Source organism: Canis lupus, chromosome 22 (genome assembly GCF_003254725.2).
Source record: "Canis lupus dingo isolate Sandy chromosome 22, ASM325472v2, whole genome shotgun sequence".
Classification (NCBI taxonomy): domain Eukaryota; kingdom Metazoa; phylum Chordata; class Mammalia; order Carnivora; family Canidae; genus Canis; species Canis lupus.
The window spans coordinates 45,638,963-45,656,786 of NC_064264.1; positions in this window are offsets into that span (position 1 = coordinate 45,638,963).

Genomic DNA, 17,824 nt, shown 5'->3' on the forward strand with positions numbered 1-17,824 from the left:
CCATGGGCTTCAGGAAGTGACTTAGGCCCTGAGAAGAACAGGCCACAGTATTCCATCAAATATAGCAAAAACAAAGTATTGCAGACTCAGGACTCCAGAGACCACTTTCTAAAAGTGTGAAGTGCTCACAAGAGAAGGAAATTCCTTTTTCTGAGGATGGGAGACAGCAGGTGCCCAGGGAGTGGGAAGTGGCTTCCCAGACTGTTTACGCTCACTGCTCACCTCATGAGGGGATCGCAGTTGGAAATACCAAGTTGGTAGCTCCTGGGCTCACCCTACCTATTCCTGAAAGCAACTATGAAGTGGACTTTCCTTGGCTTTGTTTTGGGTTTGAATGAAGAGAGGGTGGCTTTTGGGTCTGTTCAGAGTCCCTGGGAAGCATTTAGGAGCAAGTTAGCCAAAGTCACACCTGCAGGCTTGGTTTGCAAACCTGGTGGCGAGTTCTCATAGGACAGGAGTGGTTTGCAGAAGATTCTGAAAGTCCACTCATATTTCACCTTCTAGTATTTAAGAATAGACCTACTAGGTTTCTTTATCTCCTTGTGTCCCAGGAGGCATCACTCTTAAATCCAAGACAGAGGAGCCAGCTTGCGCTCTTGCCTTTCTGGTCTCTAATTATAAGCAGGTCTGTGCCATGTGGGTGGAGAAAAGGCAGGATGTTATAGCAGTTAAGATCACAGACTCTGAAGCCTGACTGCTGGGGTTCAAAGCTTGCCTCTATACCTATGGCTGTGTTACCTTGGTCTAGAGACTTAACGTTCTGTGCCTCAGTTTCCCCATCTATAAAACAGGGATTCCTTCACCCATTCACTTTTATAAACATTTATTGAATCCTCCAGTGCAGAGATGAATATCTGCTTTCGGGGAATGTCCATTAGAGTAGGAGGAAAGGCAATAAACAAACAAAATAGGATGTAGCAGGTACTAATAAGTGCAATGAAGAGAATTAAAATGGTTTGTAGGAAAAAAAAAAAAATGGTTTGTAGGGCAACCTACAAACCTACAAACCCCTGTCTCAGCGGTTTACTGCTGCCTTCAGCCCAGGGCATGGTCCTGGAGACCCAAGATAGAGTCCCGTATCGGGGTCCCTGCATGGAACCTGCTTCTCCCTCTGCCTGTGTCTCTGCCTCTCTCTGTCTCTGTGTGTGTATCTCTCATGAATAAATAAATAAATAAAATCTTTTGAAAAAATGGTTTGTAAAAAAAATATTTTGATAAAATAGCTTTATATGGTAGTCATGAGATGGCTCATTATCACAGTGACTGGAATGACAGGGAGTCACCCACAAGGAGGTCATGGGGAAGAGCTTTCCAGGCAGACAGAACAGCAGGCACCAACCCTAAGGCAGAATGGGCACAGTGAGTTCAAGTCAAAGAAAGGCCAGTGTGGCTGCAGCATTGCAGATAATCGGGAGATGGGATGAAATCAGGCCAGGGTATTGTATTCTATATATAAGGAAGCCACCAGCATGCTTTAGGCAGGGGACGACAGGCTCTGACTTGGGCTGGCAGTGTTGTGGGCAGTGTGGATTGTAGCAAGGCAAGAATGGAATCAGTGCAGACTAGTTCGAAGGCTGCAACTGTGAGCCAGGTAAGAGGAGAGTGGTGCCGAGATACTGGCTAGAGGCTGGATGTGTTGGGTAAGAAGAGGCAACAGAAGCTCTTAGTGCATTTCAATCTAGGGATTAAAAGGAAGGACAGGATGACTTGGATTTGGGCTGGAACTACTGGCACTGTAGGTGGTAGTATCATTTATGGCAGGGGGAAGGACTGCAGGTCAAAATGGGGGAGGAGGGGCACCTGGGTGGCTCAGTGGTTGAGTGTCTGCCTTTGGCTCAGGTCATGATCCTGGGGTCTTGGGATCAAGTCCCACATCAGGTTCCCCGCAGGGAGCCTCCTTCTCCCTCTACCTGTGTCTCTGCCTCTTTCTCTGTGTCTCTTATGAATAAGTAAATAAAATCTTAAAAAAAAAAAAAGTTGGGGAGGACCGAAGGTTCTGTTTTGGATGTGATGTTTAAGATGCACATTAGATGTGCAAGTAAAGAGAAAGGTCAGGCAAAGCATTGGATAAGCAAGTCTGAGTTCTGGGGGAAGCATCAGGGCTGGTGATTGAGGACTGCAGCATGTATGTGGCATTTAAAGCCATAGCCCGGGGTGAGATCAGCTGGATGGAGGTGGGGGGGTGGGGAGGGTGTTGCAGAGAGGGAGGAGGAAAACCAGAAGGTGGTGGTGTCTTGACAGCCAAGGAAGGAGTTTCAAGGAGGGCGCAATCAATGGTGTAAGATGCCGCAAAGGCTTGGGTCATACAATTTTGAAGGCTATCCAGGGGTTAGGTTTGCCAAGGTGAAGTTGTGGTAATCCCTAGAGTAGCCTGTGGTAGGCTGTGGACTAAGCTTGTTTGGGATAGGCTCATGCAGGGGCAGACCAAGCTTGATGATACCCAGCTCTGTGCCTGGTGTGTGGAGAAAGGCAGAGCATTGGGCATCTGGGTGGCTCAGTGGTTGAGCATCTGCCTTTGGCTCAGGGCATGATCCTGGGGTCCTGGGGTCCTGAGCATCAGGCTCCCCAAAGGGAGCCTGCTTCTCCCTCTTTCTATGTCTGTGCCTTTCTCTCTGTCTCTCTTGAGTAAATAAATAAAATCTTGAAGAAAGAAAGAAAGAAAGAAAAGAAAGAAAGAAAGAAAGAAAGAGAAAGAAAGAAAGGCAAAGCGTTGTGATGGTTAAGATGGCCACCTCTGAAGGCTAACTGTTGGACCCGAGGTCTCTACAACTTGGGGCTTCTTTCAAAGAAAAATAATACAGAATTAATATGAACTAAATTAGTTGTAAATGTAAAAATCTATTTGGAATGAGAAATTATAAAATAAATTATATATTTTAAAAGTCTGACAAGGGGACCTGGCTGCCTCAGTTGGTAAAGCCTGTGACTCTTGATTTCAGGGTCATGAGCTTGAGCCCCACATTGGGTATAGACATTGCTTAAAAACATAAATAAATAAATGAATAATAAATAAATAAATATCTGACAAATCCCATACAGAAAAATAACAATATTTTTCTTAATTTACTGCCCCATGTACCTCTATAATATCTTCCCCTTTTTGTCTAGATATGTTTTCTTTATGTGACAATGATTTTTCAGAAATTACTATATGTACATGCACACATGTGTACATGTAGTATGTGTGTGTATTACATATGTCTATATTTAAGCACCATCTCTCTGCTTACCTTGTAATAATCCTATATTTTCTATATATGGCTGGAGTTCATTGCAGTCACAGGTGGGATTTTGAGCATTACCTGTTAATAGGAATATAGAAACCTGAATTATTCTCCACTATCACCTGGGGGCTCAACTAGAGAGGTTGAACCAAATAGTTTCAGCCAAAGCCTGTGAAATATGCTGAAGACCAAGGATAGGAAAAGTCCTTTCTGGTATCCTCTTACGCCAGCGTTTTTCAATTTTATCCTGTTGACATTTGGGACCAGATAGTTCTTTGCTGTTGGAAGCTGTCTTGTGCACTGAAGATCTTTAGCTGCGTCCCTGATCTCTACCCACTAGATGCCAGTAGACAACCAAAAATGTCTCTAGACATTGCCAAATGCTCCCTTGGGGGCACAGTTGTCCCACTGAAAACCTCTCTGTCACATTAAGTGTGTGTGGTCCTTGGTTGATCTGTTTCCACTGTGAATTTGTGGTTCTGGATTACTTGTATGTATCCCAGAGTTCTTTACTAGTCTTGCTCTTTGATAGAGGCTTGACTTTGATCTCTACAAGAAGTGATGGGGGTATGAAATGTCCCGGCACCCCTTTGCCCTCCTTGCATCTCAGTTCAGACCCAGAACCCATCCCTGTCGCCAGAGCTGGCACCAGAGCATGCTGAAAAAAATGCAGAACTCTCAGGACAGCCACAGAAGCTTGAAGATTGAGGAGAGGTATGAAAGCCCTCAACTAATGGATGATTAGGAATAAGGCATAACGTGTGCGAATTGAACTAATCTTTTTTTTTTTTAAGTGACAAGAGCAAGCATTATGTTAGGCAGAGAGCGCATGAAACAAGCTTGTCACTCTAAGAAGTGATGCAAATCGAAAATATAAATTAATTTTAATAATTGTTTAACAAATATATGACTAAGATTAAGACAATGAAGATTAAGACAATGAGGATGCTGATGAATATTTGGAGGGAGCATCCTTAAACTTCCTGACATACGAGAGACAAGCAAATCAGATGCCACAGTGAGATACCACTTCATGCTCCCTAGAACAGCTGGAATCAAAGAAAAGTAAAAATAACAAGTGTTGGTGAGGAAGTGGGGAGATTGGAGCTTCATACATTGCTGGTGAGAATGTGAAATGGTGCAGCTACTGTTTGGCTATTCCCCAAAAGGTTAGACATAGAGTTACCCTATCACTCATCAGGTCCATTCCTAGGTGTACACCCAAGATCGTTGAAAACATATTCCACACAAACTTGTACACACGTGTTTGTAGAAGCTTTATTCACAATAGCCAAAAAGGTGGAAACAAACCAAATGTTCATCAACAGATGAATAGATAAACAAAATATGTTATATCCAGCTCCACACAACGGAATACTGTTTAGTCATAAAAAGGAATATGTGCCCGACAAGGACAAAGCTTGAAATCATTATGCTAAGTGAAATAAGCCAGACACAAAAGGCCACATACTGGATGTTCGCATTAGAATAAGCAAATCCCTGGAAACAGAAAGGAGATTACTGGTTGCCAGGGGATGGAAGGAGGAGTAAATTAAGGCTGACTACTCAAAGGTGCTGGGTTTCTCTTTGAGGTGATGGAAATGTTCTGGAAATAGGTAGTGGTGATGGTTGCACGGCTCCATGAATACATCAAATACCACTGAATTGTACACTTTAAGTGGTGAATTTTATGTTACGTGAATTATATCTCAATTTTTATAAAGAAAAAAGAGGCACCAGCTAAAACCCAGAATTGGAAGGATGCCTGGGCAATATATGGCACAAACATCAAGTTTTCTAGTTGGGAAACCTTAAGGAAACTGTCTGCGCAATTATCTTTAAAAACTAATTTGAGGGCTGGGTGGCTCAGTCGGTTAAGTGTCTGCCTTCAGCTCAGGTCACGATTCCCGGGTCCTGCGAGATCGAGTCCCTCATGAGGCTCCCTGCTCAGCAGGGAAATCTGCTTTGCCCTGTCTCCATCTGACCTTCCCATCCTGCTCATGCTCTCTCTCTCAAATAAGTAAAATCTTTTTTTTAAGTGATTTTTTTTAAGATTGTATTTATTTATTCATGAGAGACAGAGAGGGGGAGGGGCAGAGACACAGGCAGAGGGAGAAGCAGGCTCCATGCAGGGAGCCCGATGTGGACTAGATCCTGGGACTCCAGGATCTCGCCCTGGGCCGAAGGCAGGCGCTCAACTGCTGGGCCACCCAGGCGTCCCTAAAATAAGTAAAATCTTTAAAAAATAAAAAAATGTGTTCGAAGTGGATTTCTGCTTTACTTAGAACCATGGAGATGGGAGAAGGAGAGCTGGCATTCAAAGCAGTATGAGCCCCACCAAGAACGATGCAGACCACCTCTGCGGAGTCATCATTTAAACAGATGTGTCTTTAGGGAGGGCCCACTGTGTGCCTGGCACTAAGCCCCCCAAAAGTCCTGCCTCCGTGCAACGTGGGAACTCAGAGCGGTCCTTCTCTACTAGCCAGCGCAGTTCAGAAGCTGTGTTGTCAAACTAGTGCCCACTTAGCAATCAAAACCAGCTTCATAAGGAATGGTCGAATGAACTGAGCGTTTTTCACCTTTAGAAAGAGAAGATTGAGGGAGAACATGATAACTGCCTGCACAGCTGCTGGGAAGGGAGAGGCGTTTCATTCTCTGTTGCTCTCCGGAGCCGCGCTCCCATGAAAGGGGAAGCATCGGGAGAGGTGGATTTGGGCTCTTATAAAGGAAGGGAGGCCGCTCATATTATTGCCTACCTACTCAGTAGCCGGTGCTCCGCTGGGCATTTTCACCTGCGTTATCTCATTAATCCTCACAATATCCCCACGAGGTGCAGCGACTGGCCCTATTTTTAAAGAAGAGGAAAGGGAGGCTTAGCAAGATTATGCAACCACTCCAGGGTTACCCAGCCGGTCAGCAGCGAGATGACAGTCAGACCTTTCCCTGGCTGACTCCACACTCTGGCCACTGTGCCATGCTATCTTCCCACCAGTTAAATATGCTTTCAAAAATGTGCACATTTGTGGAGGGGAATACTGCATGGGATGTAGGTGGACCGGATGACCCAAAGCTCCTTTCTAGAGATGCTGTGACACCTGACAATGTACTGTCATGCTGCAATGTCTCATCTGGCTCAACCTGTGAAGAGGGTTAAAGCGGTAAAATGAAATTAATAATTCGCAGGTTGTCAGGGGTCAGAGGAGATCACGTGTGTGCAGAATCTAGTGCAGTGACATCAACATTATTCAGCAAATTTTTTTGAAAGATTTTTATTTATTTATTCATGAGAGACACATAGAGGCAGAGACATAGGCAGAGGGAGAAGCAGTCTCCCTGCAAGAAGCCTGATGTGGGACTCGATCCCAGACCCCAAGGATCATGCCCCGAGCCAAAGGCAGACGCTCAACCACTGAGCCACCCAGGTGTCCCTATTCAGCAAATATTTATCAAGAATCTGCTGTGGGCCAGGTCTTCTGATGTGACACCAGCCTGGTCTTCATGGAGCTTACAGTTTTGTCTGACACACACAGGGCACTCCATAAGATGGAAGGCCAACTCCTTCCCCTAGTCCCAAGCCCACATTTCTTCCTTGCAGGGCAGGCTACTTGCACACTCCTGTATTTGGTCATCCAACAAACATTTCCTGGGTGCCTTCTGTGTGGCAGGCACTGTTCGAGGCTCTGGAGATGAAGCAGTGAACAGGATAGATAAAAATCTCTACTTTGGGGGGCTTGCTTTGATGCTTATGATAAACAAATACGGATAAAATATTTATTACATTCCAGAGGGGAAAGTGCCGTGGAGAACACTAAAGCCTATAAAGGGACTGAGGGAGTCTTGGGGAATGTGAAGGTTGCAGTTTTAAATAGGTAATCAGGACAGGCCTCCCTAAGAAGGTGGAATCCTGACTTTAGACTTGGCGGAGAGGAGTGGGGAGAGAGTATGGGGCCAAGGAAAAGTAAGGGCAAATGTCTAGAAGAGGGAACATGTTTGATGTGTGAGTGACCACAAAAGAGCTGAAGTCAGAAAGAAGAAACAGGGATCCCAACTGTGTAGGGGACACGGGGTATTGTCTTCACAATGGATTTGCTCTGAGTGGGATGGGAAGTTACCGCAGTTCTGTCTACTTTGTTGAGCAGAGGCTGTAGGGGAACAAGTATGTGAGCGGAGAGACCAGTTTAGGAGGCTGGGGCAAGTGCAATGATCCCTCCAACCTCTTCACGCCCTAATCCCTGGAATGTGTTACATTACATGGCCCAAGGAGCTTTGCAGGTGCAATTCAGGTTATGGATTAAAATAGATTATTCTGGAATATCCAACGGGCCCAATCTAAACACAAGAGCCTTTAAAAGCAGAGAGTTTTCTTCAGCTAGAGGAAGAGGAACATAGCAGAAAGAGAAAACAGGAAGAGGCCACGTATGGCAGAGATTTGATATCTTGTTGTTAAAGGGAAACCATGAGAAGCACCTGAGTCCTGACAACAATCTTAAGGATGCCAGAAGAGGACTTTCTCCACAGAGCCTCCAGATCAGAGCCCAGGCCAGTTAACACCTTGATTTCAGTCTTGTGAGACGCTGAGCTGAGAATCTGGCCAAAGCCCTTGGACCTCTGATCCACACAATTGTGAGATAAGAAGTGAGTGTTGTTTTAAGTTGTTAAATTTGTGATTTGTTCTGGCAGCAGTAGAAAAGTAAAACAGGGGATCCCTGGGTGGCGCAGCGGTTTGGCACCTGCCTTTGGCCCAGGGCGTGATCCTGGAGACCCAGGATAGAATCCCATGTCGGGCTCCCGGTGCATGGGGCCTGCTTCTCCCTCTGCCTGTGTCTCTGCCTCTCTCTCTCTCTGTGACTATCATAAATAAATAAAAAAATTAAAAAAAAAAAAAAAGTAAAACAGGGGTGGTTGCAATAATTCATGTGAGAGATGATGATGGTGTGGACTTTTGAAGCTAAATTCCAGAGGACTTCCTGAATGGAGTGTAGAAAAAGGGAGGAATCAGGAATGATTCAAGGATTTTTGCCTGAGGGACAGTAAGGGTGGCTTTGCCATTCCCTGAGGTCGAAAGATTATGGGAGGAGCAGGTCTGGGCAGGAAGATGGAGAGTTTGGTTGCATCTATGTTTGAAGTTTGAGACACCTGGAAAACATCCAAGTGGAAATGTCTAGAAAGGTAGATAGATAAGTCTAGGTTTGGGCACAAGTCTACACCAGAGAAATAAATTTGAGAATCATGAGTGTGTAGCCATGAGACAAAGTCTGATTATTGAGGTAAGCAACATTCTGAGGTTGATAGATGTTATACCCAACATGATATAGCCCTTTCAGAATCTCCTCCCAATTGTGGGTGGAACCTGTGAACATGAGATTTCTCTCCTATAATTATGTCACAGTATATGGCAAAGGGGATTTTGCTGATACTACTAAAGTTACTGTCTTGGTCTGCTTGGGGTGCCATAACAAATTACCACAGACTGGGAGAATAGAAGTCTGAGGTCAGGGTGCCAGCATGGTCAGTTTCCAGAGAGAAGTATCTTCCTGGTTTATAGATGGCCACCGTCTGGCTGTGTCCCTGCATGGTAGTGAGATAGAAAGAAAGTAGTGGGGGAGGGGGTTAGGGGGAGAATGAAGAGGAAGCTCTCTGGCACCTCTTGTTACAAGGGCACTAACCCACCCTGAAGGCCCCACACTCATGACTTCTTCTAAGCTTTATTTCCTCCCAAAGGCTCCATCTCCAATTACCATCACATTGGGGGTTAGGATTCAACTTTTGAATCAGGGTGGGGGGCAGATTCAATCCATAACAATTACTAATCAGCTGGTTTTGAGTTAAATCAAGGGAGATATTCAGATGGGCCTTATCTAATTCCATGAGTCCTTTGAATTTGGCCTTAGGGGGCAGAGACAGGAGAGGAGAGCAATTTTAAGCAAGAGGGATTACATGCATAAGAAATTCTCCATCTCTAGCTTTGAAGGTGGAGGATGACAGCCCCATGGCAAAAGATGTAGGCAGCCTCTAGGAGCTGAGGGCAGCTCCCTGCCAAAAGCCAGCAGGAGAATGAGGATCTCAGTTCTATAATCTCGTGGAACTGAACTCTACCAACAATCTAACTGAGCTTGGAAGCAGAGTCTTCTCCAGGGCCTGCAGATGAGAACTCAGCCCAGCTGACCCACTGGCTTCTGCTTCTGAGACCCTGAACAGAGGACTCAGCCACTCCACACCTGGACTTCTGACCTCCAGAACCGTGAGCTGACAACAGATGTTGCCATAAGCCACTTGGTTTGTGGTAATGTTTTGCGCTGTAATAGAAAAGTAACACAACTGCCAAGGAAATGAGCATAGAAAGAGATGAGACAAGGCCCAAAGGCTGAGCCCCAAGGCATCCTAATGTTTAAAGTTAGTGGAAAGAAGAGAAACCAGAAAAAGGAGATAGGAAGGAGCAGATAGGAGGAAAGCCAAGAAAGGGTCCTAAAGGCTGACTGAAGGAAGTGTTTCAAGGAGGAGAGTCACATTCAATAGTATGGTTCAAAAGCTCACATTGACTCTGATGCTCTGCTAGGGTTGAGAAATACTCTCTGAGAACATTTCTTGTAGCTGGAGTTCTAGGAGAGAAGAGCCACACCTGATGGTAGAGGCTCCCTACCTATCTCTTGATCTTCTTTTTTTGGAGAGTGAGTAAATTCTGGGATTTATAGAAAAAACAGAGGAGTAGAAATTAATTGTAACAAGGAAACTCCCCCAACCCCCCTCTATGTGGATTTCTATTTCCCTGTTCAGGAAGTATGGGCACTGTGTCTCTATATCCCACAGTGAGAAAATGACTTCTTAGGCCCTTTGAAAGAAACAGGCTAGATGTTCACCAATCCTCTTTTCTTTGTCTTGGTCCACTAGTAAAATGTATTTCCCAGCATTCCTTGTAACCAGGTTGATATGTTAGCCAGAGAAATATAGGCTAAGTGAGGCCTCTAGTTTCTAGGCATGGCCATAAGACCCCTCCCTGCAAGAGCATGGACTGTCTGTGCTTGTCAATCAGCTGAATGCAGAGAATCCAGAAGGCCCTGGGCAATGGCCTCATTCCAAAATGGAAGAAGTTTGGGTCCCTAGTCACTAGTTAGAGAAGAGCCACATGTCCTGCTTTGGACTGTGCTATGCATGAAAAATTGTGTTGAGCCACTGAGATTTGGAGGGGTTTTTTTGTTATAGCAATGCACATTAATAACCCCAACGAATACAGGTTCTTCTCATGTTATGTGTTCAATGGTCTCCTACCTTCAGCCCCTTGTATGCCCCACAAGATATAGACAAGAAAGACAGGGTATGAGCCCAGAAGATTTATGACTTAATCTCATATTTAAATGCTAAGATTTAGGCTTCTTTGAAGTAAATCTGGCATTTAGATTTGAACTAATAGAGGAGCTCATGGTAAGACTACACATAGTGAGATCAGAAGAGAAGAGAAAGCTATGTGATTAAAGCTAGAAGTGTTTCTAATTGTGGAGAAGTCCAGAAGGGTAGAAGATATTCCAACACAGAGAGGACATTATTACAAATATTTGCTGAGGACCAGAGTCTGAGCTAGGCACTGGGGAAAGGAGAAGTGGCCCTACTGAAATACAAAGCTAAGTGAGACATCTTTGCTTTCCACACAATTGTGTTGATACAGACACATACAGAGAATTACTAAATTCAACTCAGCCAGTAAGTGCCTCATAGAGGAATAAAAAAAAAAAAAAAAAAAAGCAACAAGAAAAATACAATGAAAAACAGAAGGGAAAAAAAAAGCCAAATGGCATCAAAAGTTGGCAGAGTAGGAGATCTCAAAAAAGATGAGATCTGAGTAGATCTTTGAATGATGTGTTGGACTTTGGAGCGGGGCCAAATGGAGGAGAATCATGACACCAGTTCCTGAAAGAGAGTCATACGATGGGGAGCGTGTATCAGGATGAATGTCTGTGTGTGTATATGGAGAGGGTAGAAATAAATTTGGTAAGATGGAAGGAAAAGTGAAAGCAGTGGTTTGACTTTTTTAGGAGTAGAGGGCACAAATGCAGGAAATAAGAAATTCGTTAAAGCCCTGCAGAAGTACAGTTTCAAATCCTGCAGTGGGGTTATGGACCTTCCAGAAATCCTCAGCAGCAACAGACCGCCTGGCAAGCTGTGAATTCAGAGAGGAGATGGACATTTTTTATCAAAGCCGGAGATGAAAGGCAGAGCTGCAAGCATCACAAGGCTTCCCCAAATTTGGCTGCACCTGCAAAGCAATGGGAAGTCTTTTCAATTATGGGAGGTAAAAAGACCACTGGTTAAGTCAGGGGTGGTTTAGCCACATTTTCTTCCAGATAACATTGTCTCCATACAAAGGAGCCCAGTTGGTAATGTTTTCTTTTAAGATTGAGGATGTTTAACATAAAGCCCATTGAGCGGTCCATAGTGCTGTTCATCAAATATTTCTGGCTCTCCACCTTCTGGGGACATGGTAGGGATTGTACTTCTGGGCCCCTTTGGAGGTTGGTGTGGCCGTGAGGTTTACTTTGGCCAAATTAATGTCAGAAGTGATGTGCATAATTTTTAGTGAGAAACTTCAAGAGCCAGTGTATGGTTGTTATGCTGCATGGCCCCTGCCTAGGCAGTCAGGGAAACAGGTCCTTCTGGAATCTCTATCAGTCTGCATGAGCACCATCCCCCTACTAACCCATGTGGGGTGAAAATAAACTTCTGTCATGTTAAACTACTGAGATTAAGGGTCTATAGGTTACTTTAGCTGACTCGCTGATACTGATAAACCTGTATTGCCAGGTACAAAGATCTGTAATTGACATTATTATAGTGGTTTTCTTACTGAAACGGTTAAAATAATATCCCAAGACAATTGCAGTTCCTTTGAAGATTAGAGAATGTCTTAGCCCATCCCAGCTGCTAAAAACAGAATACCATAGACTGGGTGGCTTATAAACAACAGAAATTTATTCCTCAGAGTTCTAGAGGCAAAGAAGTCTAAGATTAAGGCACCAGCAGATTCAGTGTTGGGGGGTGGGGTGCTGCTTCCTGGTTCACAGACAGCTTTCTTCTGGCTGTGTCCTCAAATGGCAGAAGAGGTAAGGGAGCTCTCTGGAGATTCTTGGCTCTAATCCCATTCATGAAGGTTCCACCCTCATGACCTAATCACTTCCCAAAATCCCCACCTCCAAATGCCATCACACTGGTATCAGAATTGAACATGATTGTGGCACGGAAGGACACAGACATTCACCTATAGCAGAGAATAGTGAATGAATACTGATCTTCCCTGATAAAACTTGACAAGAGGTTAGAGAGAAGTGAAACCAAGAAGGGAGACTAGCCAAGAGGGTCCTATGAGGTAGTAGAAAACGCAGGTAAGTGTGGTACCTTAGCAACCAAATAGCTTCCAGGAGGAGTGACCAACTCTTGTCACATGCTATAGATAAGAACTGACCATTTGATTTATGAAGTCACTGGTGACCTGGGTCAGAGCAGGTTTTGGTGGAGTGGTGTGGGGGGGATGGAATCTGACTGGAGGGAGTTTAAGGAAAAGAGGAAGCAGGGAATTAGAGATAAGCAATATAGACATTATAGACATCTTTTGCTTCTTTAACAAATTCACTGTAAAGGGGAGCAGAGAAGTGGAATGGTAGCTGGAGGGGGAAATGGAGTCATAAGAGTTTTGTTTTGTTTTGTTTAAGAGAGAACAGCATTAATTTTTTGCTGGCAAGAATGATTCAGTAGGGAGGGAAAACCTTGCTATTGGAGTAGAAAGGAGAGAGATTTTCTGGAGCTACATGATATATTAGTTATCTCTTCCTGCATAGCAAATTATGCTAAACTTAATGGCTTCAAGCAACGAACATTGATTGTTTCATGATTTCTGTGGGTTAGAGATCCAGGGGTACCTTTTTGATAGCTTCTGGCTTGGGGTCTTTCCCAAGGTTACAATCAGGAGTCGGCCCCGGGTGCCCTCATTTCAAGGCTCCACTGAGCCAGGATCCATTTCACTCCCTCCATGGGTGGCAGGTTTCAGGTCATTGCTGGGCCTCTCTATCAAACATCTCACAAAATGGCAGATGACTTCCCTCAGAGCAAGAGCTGAGAGAGAAAGAGAGAATGGGAAAGTCATCGTTTTTTGTAATTGAATCAGGAAGTGCCCTCCCATTACTTTTTGTTGGAAGCAAATCACTAGGTACAGCCCACACTCAAAGGGAGAGGCTTACACAAAGGCATGAATTCCAGGAAGTGGGGGATCATTGGGGGCACCTAAGAGATCACCTATTGGAAAGGAGATGGGGTCTAATGACCAAATAGAGAGGCTGGCCCTCACTGCAAACCGTCCATCTCTAGTCACAGGAAAGAAGGCACAGCTTTCTTGTGGGTGCACAGCTGGTAGGGAGGTAGTTGTGGGGGTGGAGTGAAGGTATCTGCTCATTAGTACTGAGCACCTGGGAGAACGGGCAGGAGATAACATGAAGAACCAGGCTCCTTTTCCTTTCTGTAGCCTCAGCATAGCTGGGATTCTAAATCTAGCACAACACAGCTCTACCCTCTCCAATTCTTTTTTTCTTTTCTTTTCTTTTCCTTTTTTTTTAGATTTTATTTATTTATTTGAGAGAAAGAGACAGAGCTAGCGAGAGAGAGCATGAGCAGGGAGGAGAGGGAGAATGGCTTCCCACCGAGCAGGGAGCCCTATGCTGAGCTCCATCCCTGGACCCTGAGATCATGACCTGAGCCAAAAGGCAGAGGCTTAACTGACTGAGCCACCCAGGCACCCCTCTACCCCCTCCAATTCTTAACAATGATGCGTTTAAAGCACCCTATCAGGGTTTACTAACAGTTTTACTTTACTCTGATTCATAAAAATGTCAGAAGGGAAGGAGAGCTGTGGCACCCTCTGAGGAATTCACTTGCCAGCTGGGTTTTCATGCATGGGTTTCTCTCACTTTTCAAAAGCCATATTAAGCCAGAAGCCTTTGCCTTTGCACATTTGTAGTTCAAGGGAAAAGGCTTCTTGGTGGCTTGCTTTGTTGAAGCAGAAAAATGAGACAATTTTTTTCTTTCTTTAAAATTGAAGAATAATTGATATACGATATTGATTTAGGTGTACAACACAGTGATTTAATATTTATATATATTACAAAATGATCATCACAGTAAGTGTAGTTACCATTTCACCATAAAAAGTTGTGGCAATATTATTGACTATATTCCCTGTGCTGTACATTGTATCCCAGTGTCTTATTTATTTTATAAGTGGAAGTTTGTACCTGTTATCTCCTATTTTGCCCATCCCACCCCCCACCCGCCACCCCCCCACCCTCCCGCCTCTGGCAACCACCAGTTTGTTTTCTGTACCTGTGAGTCTGTTTCTATTTTGTTTTATTGGCTTGCTTTATTTTTTAGATTCCGCATGTAAATGAATCGTACAGTATTTTTCCTTTTTGGTCTGACTTATCTCACCTAGCATAACACCCTCAAGGGCCATTCGTGTTGTTGCAAATGGCAAGACTTCATTCTTGTTTATGGCTGAGTAATAGTCCATGGTACATATAAATACACGTACCATATCTTCTTTATCCATTCATCTATTCACAGGTATTTAGGTTGCTTCCTGATCTTAGCTATTGTAAATAACTCTGCGATGAATAGGAGACACTTTTATATCTTGACCAGCAGCATCCCCAGCCCAATCTGCCCACAGTCAGGAGAAAGTGAATTTCAACTTGGAAAGCAGAGAACATCAGAAAGAGCATTTTATCAAGGGGTTTCTGTTTTGATTTTTAAGGATGTCAGAGGGGAAATCTTATTGTTGCTTACGGGGTGGCACTCACACAGAATATAATGTGAATGATGCTTCCTTGGTCTTGGGTATCTGATGGGGCTCACCTGGCACAAATTAGGAGCTTGGGAATAGCCGTTGCTAGTAGTGGCTTGTCGGCATCTCTAGATGACTTAGGGTTCTTCACCTTGCTATTATATGGATGAAATTTATCCCAGACATCCTGCTTTGCCTCCCATAGTTTAGTCCAGAACCCCAAGTGCCTTCTCCTCTCCCACTCCTGATCCTCTTGTGAGGGCATTCCCCTAGCCAGGAGCTCTCCTTAGCCAACGGAACCACTCTGAATTCTCCAAACCTTCCCCAAGGCTTGCCCTATGCTTCTAGAAGTACCAGCCCCAGTTTTTCCTGCAGGAAGAAGAGCTTTCAGGGGCGTGCTAGAGCATCCTTTACATCCACTTCCCTGGTGAAGGTAATCTAGCTAGGGGCGATCCCCCACGCCCAACGCTTTTGCCCACAAGTCATCATTTTCAGGGAACACTTTTTGAGAAAGCCTCCAGCCGTCCCATCTGGGTAGAGACGTGGTCTCGACCTGGTCCCCTAAAGCTTTAAAACCCTGCTCTTTATCTCAAGGACCGCATTCTCTTGACCTGCGACAGGCGCTAGCCCGGTGGGGTTAGGAACTCTTCCCACTCGCGGAAGCCAGCGGCCCGGTGGTGCGAAGCGCCTCCCGCCCCCCAGGGCTTCTCTGCGCGGGGAAGGGTCACTGTCCCGGGCGCTCGGCGTGGGGGGGGGGGGCGCGTGGTGCAGAATCCGACTCTCCTCTTACACCCCAGGTGAGGGCCAGAGTGGCAGCCTTGGGTGCGAAGTGGGGGCTGGCAGCAACGCAGCTGCGGGAGGGAGCCTGAGGCTTGGAGCAGGCCTCGAGGTCCGAGGAGGCTTGGGTCTCGGCTGCTCCCCGCGGGCCTGGCCCAGGGGCAAGCCAGGCCTCGCCGCCGCCCGCTCCTGAGCCCCGGGGCTGCGCTGCGGGCCGCGGGCACCCGATGCCGCCCGGCGCAGGCCGGTCACCCCGCGCGTGCCCGAGAGGAGACAGAGGCCGGGGGCCGGGGCGGCTGCGGGTGGCGAAGCTGCCCAGGCCTGCGTGTACAGCCAGCTTGGTTATTTCACACGGCTTCCAAAGGCGAAGACGCCCCGGCTCCGGGGAGACAAAGAGGCCCAAGGGCGACTTTTCCCAGCGGGAGGTGGCGGGGCTTGGGAAGTGTAGTGGGTGGGCAGTTGTTCCCGGCGGCCGCCCCTCCGCCCGCAGACATCTGAGAACAAACGCCTTCTGCGAGGGCAGGCCCCTCACGACCTCCGTCCACTACGCCCGGGGACAAGTTCAGGGTTCTCGAGTTTTGCGCAGAGACTCGTGTGGAGCAATGCTTACCCCAAATCTGGAGAGGGAGAAGAGCACTCTTCCCCCCACGCCCCTACCCCACCCCCAGGTTCGCAAGATCTGCACCTCAGTGACACAAGTCAAGGCAGCTTTCTAGAAGGAAAACGGTGTCCAAAGCCCCCGAGGAGTGGGTGTGCGCGGATCTGCGCCACCTGCCTTGCGCTCGGGCAGCCAGGTGGGGGGGGGGGGTGCGGGAGGTAGGACGGGGAGGGTCCCTGGGGGTGGGGGTGGGGATAGGGTGGGGGAGCTCGGAGAGGCTCAGCGCTTCTCCAGCAGACCCACGTCCCCGCGGTATCAGGAATGCGAGACTCACCCGTTCCGGCTCCCCGCGCCCCAGAGAGGTGAAAGGGAGCGGGTGGGCGCTGCCACCGCGGGCTCATGTTTATTCGCGCTGCCTTAAACAGCCCGTTCGAATACATATTCATCAACCGCTGCTCTCACTACTTACTCAAGTCTGGGTTTGCAGGAGAAAACCGAGTCCCCGAAAAAGGCGGAACAGCGACTTGGGCTTGCACTCTAGAAGCGCAAAGAAACCTTGGGTCTGGAGCTAGGCAGACGGAGCCTTTGTCCCGCAGCCCCGTCCTCGAGAGGCCCGAAGTGGGGCGCTGGCTGAGAAGCGGGACTGGGGCGATTAGCTAAGGACCTTACTAATGCCCGCAGCTCTCGCCGGGGAGCTGGAAAGAGCGCCCGAGCTGTCCTTAAGGTCCATCAGGGCAGATTTCCCAGGAAGAAACGACAGCTTTAGCTCCACAGTCCCACGCTTGCTACCGACCCCTCTTCTAAAGTTCTATCATAATTGTGATTTATTTTTCCTAAGTAAGTTTCAGACAGCACATAATGGGTTTTCCACTGCGGGTCTGCAGGGATTACACTCGTGCGGGAGAGGCTGGCCCCACTTCCAGAGGCTCCTCTTTCTCCTGTGGCTCCAGCAGCAGAGCAGGGAGGCACAGGGGCCGAGATGGGGGGACCTTCAGGGCCCTCCGTGGCTTCCGGATCCCACAGGTCCACGCGGAACCTGTCAGAGCCCGCATGATCTTGGCTTCCCACTCCCCGCCCTCCCAGACCGGGCCACTCTTCCCAGATGCGGCGAACCCGCAGGGATCTTGCAGGGGAGTCAGGGTTGGGGGGCGTCTGAAGGTCTGAGATTCTCCTCCTCCTGCTGCTGTTCGGCACGTCCTCTCCCTCACCTGCCCTTGCCAGCACCTCTCCCAGGTGTTGAACCCGAAGGCAAGAGGGAGTGTCAGTGGTGCTGCTGTTCTATTACCTTTCCTGTCTCGATTTTCTTTCTCTTTTACCCTCGCTCTTATCCTTCCGTTTCGCTCAGCACCCGCTTTTCTGCTGCCTCCCTGAAAAGGTTCTCCATCTCCTCTCCCCAAGCTCCACGTG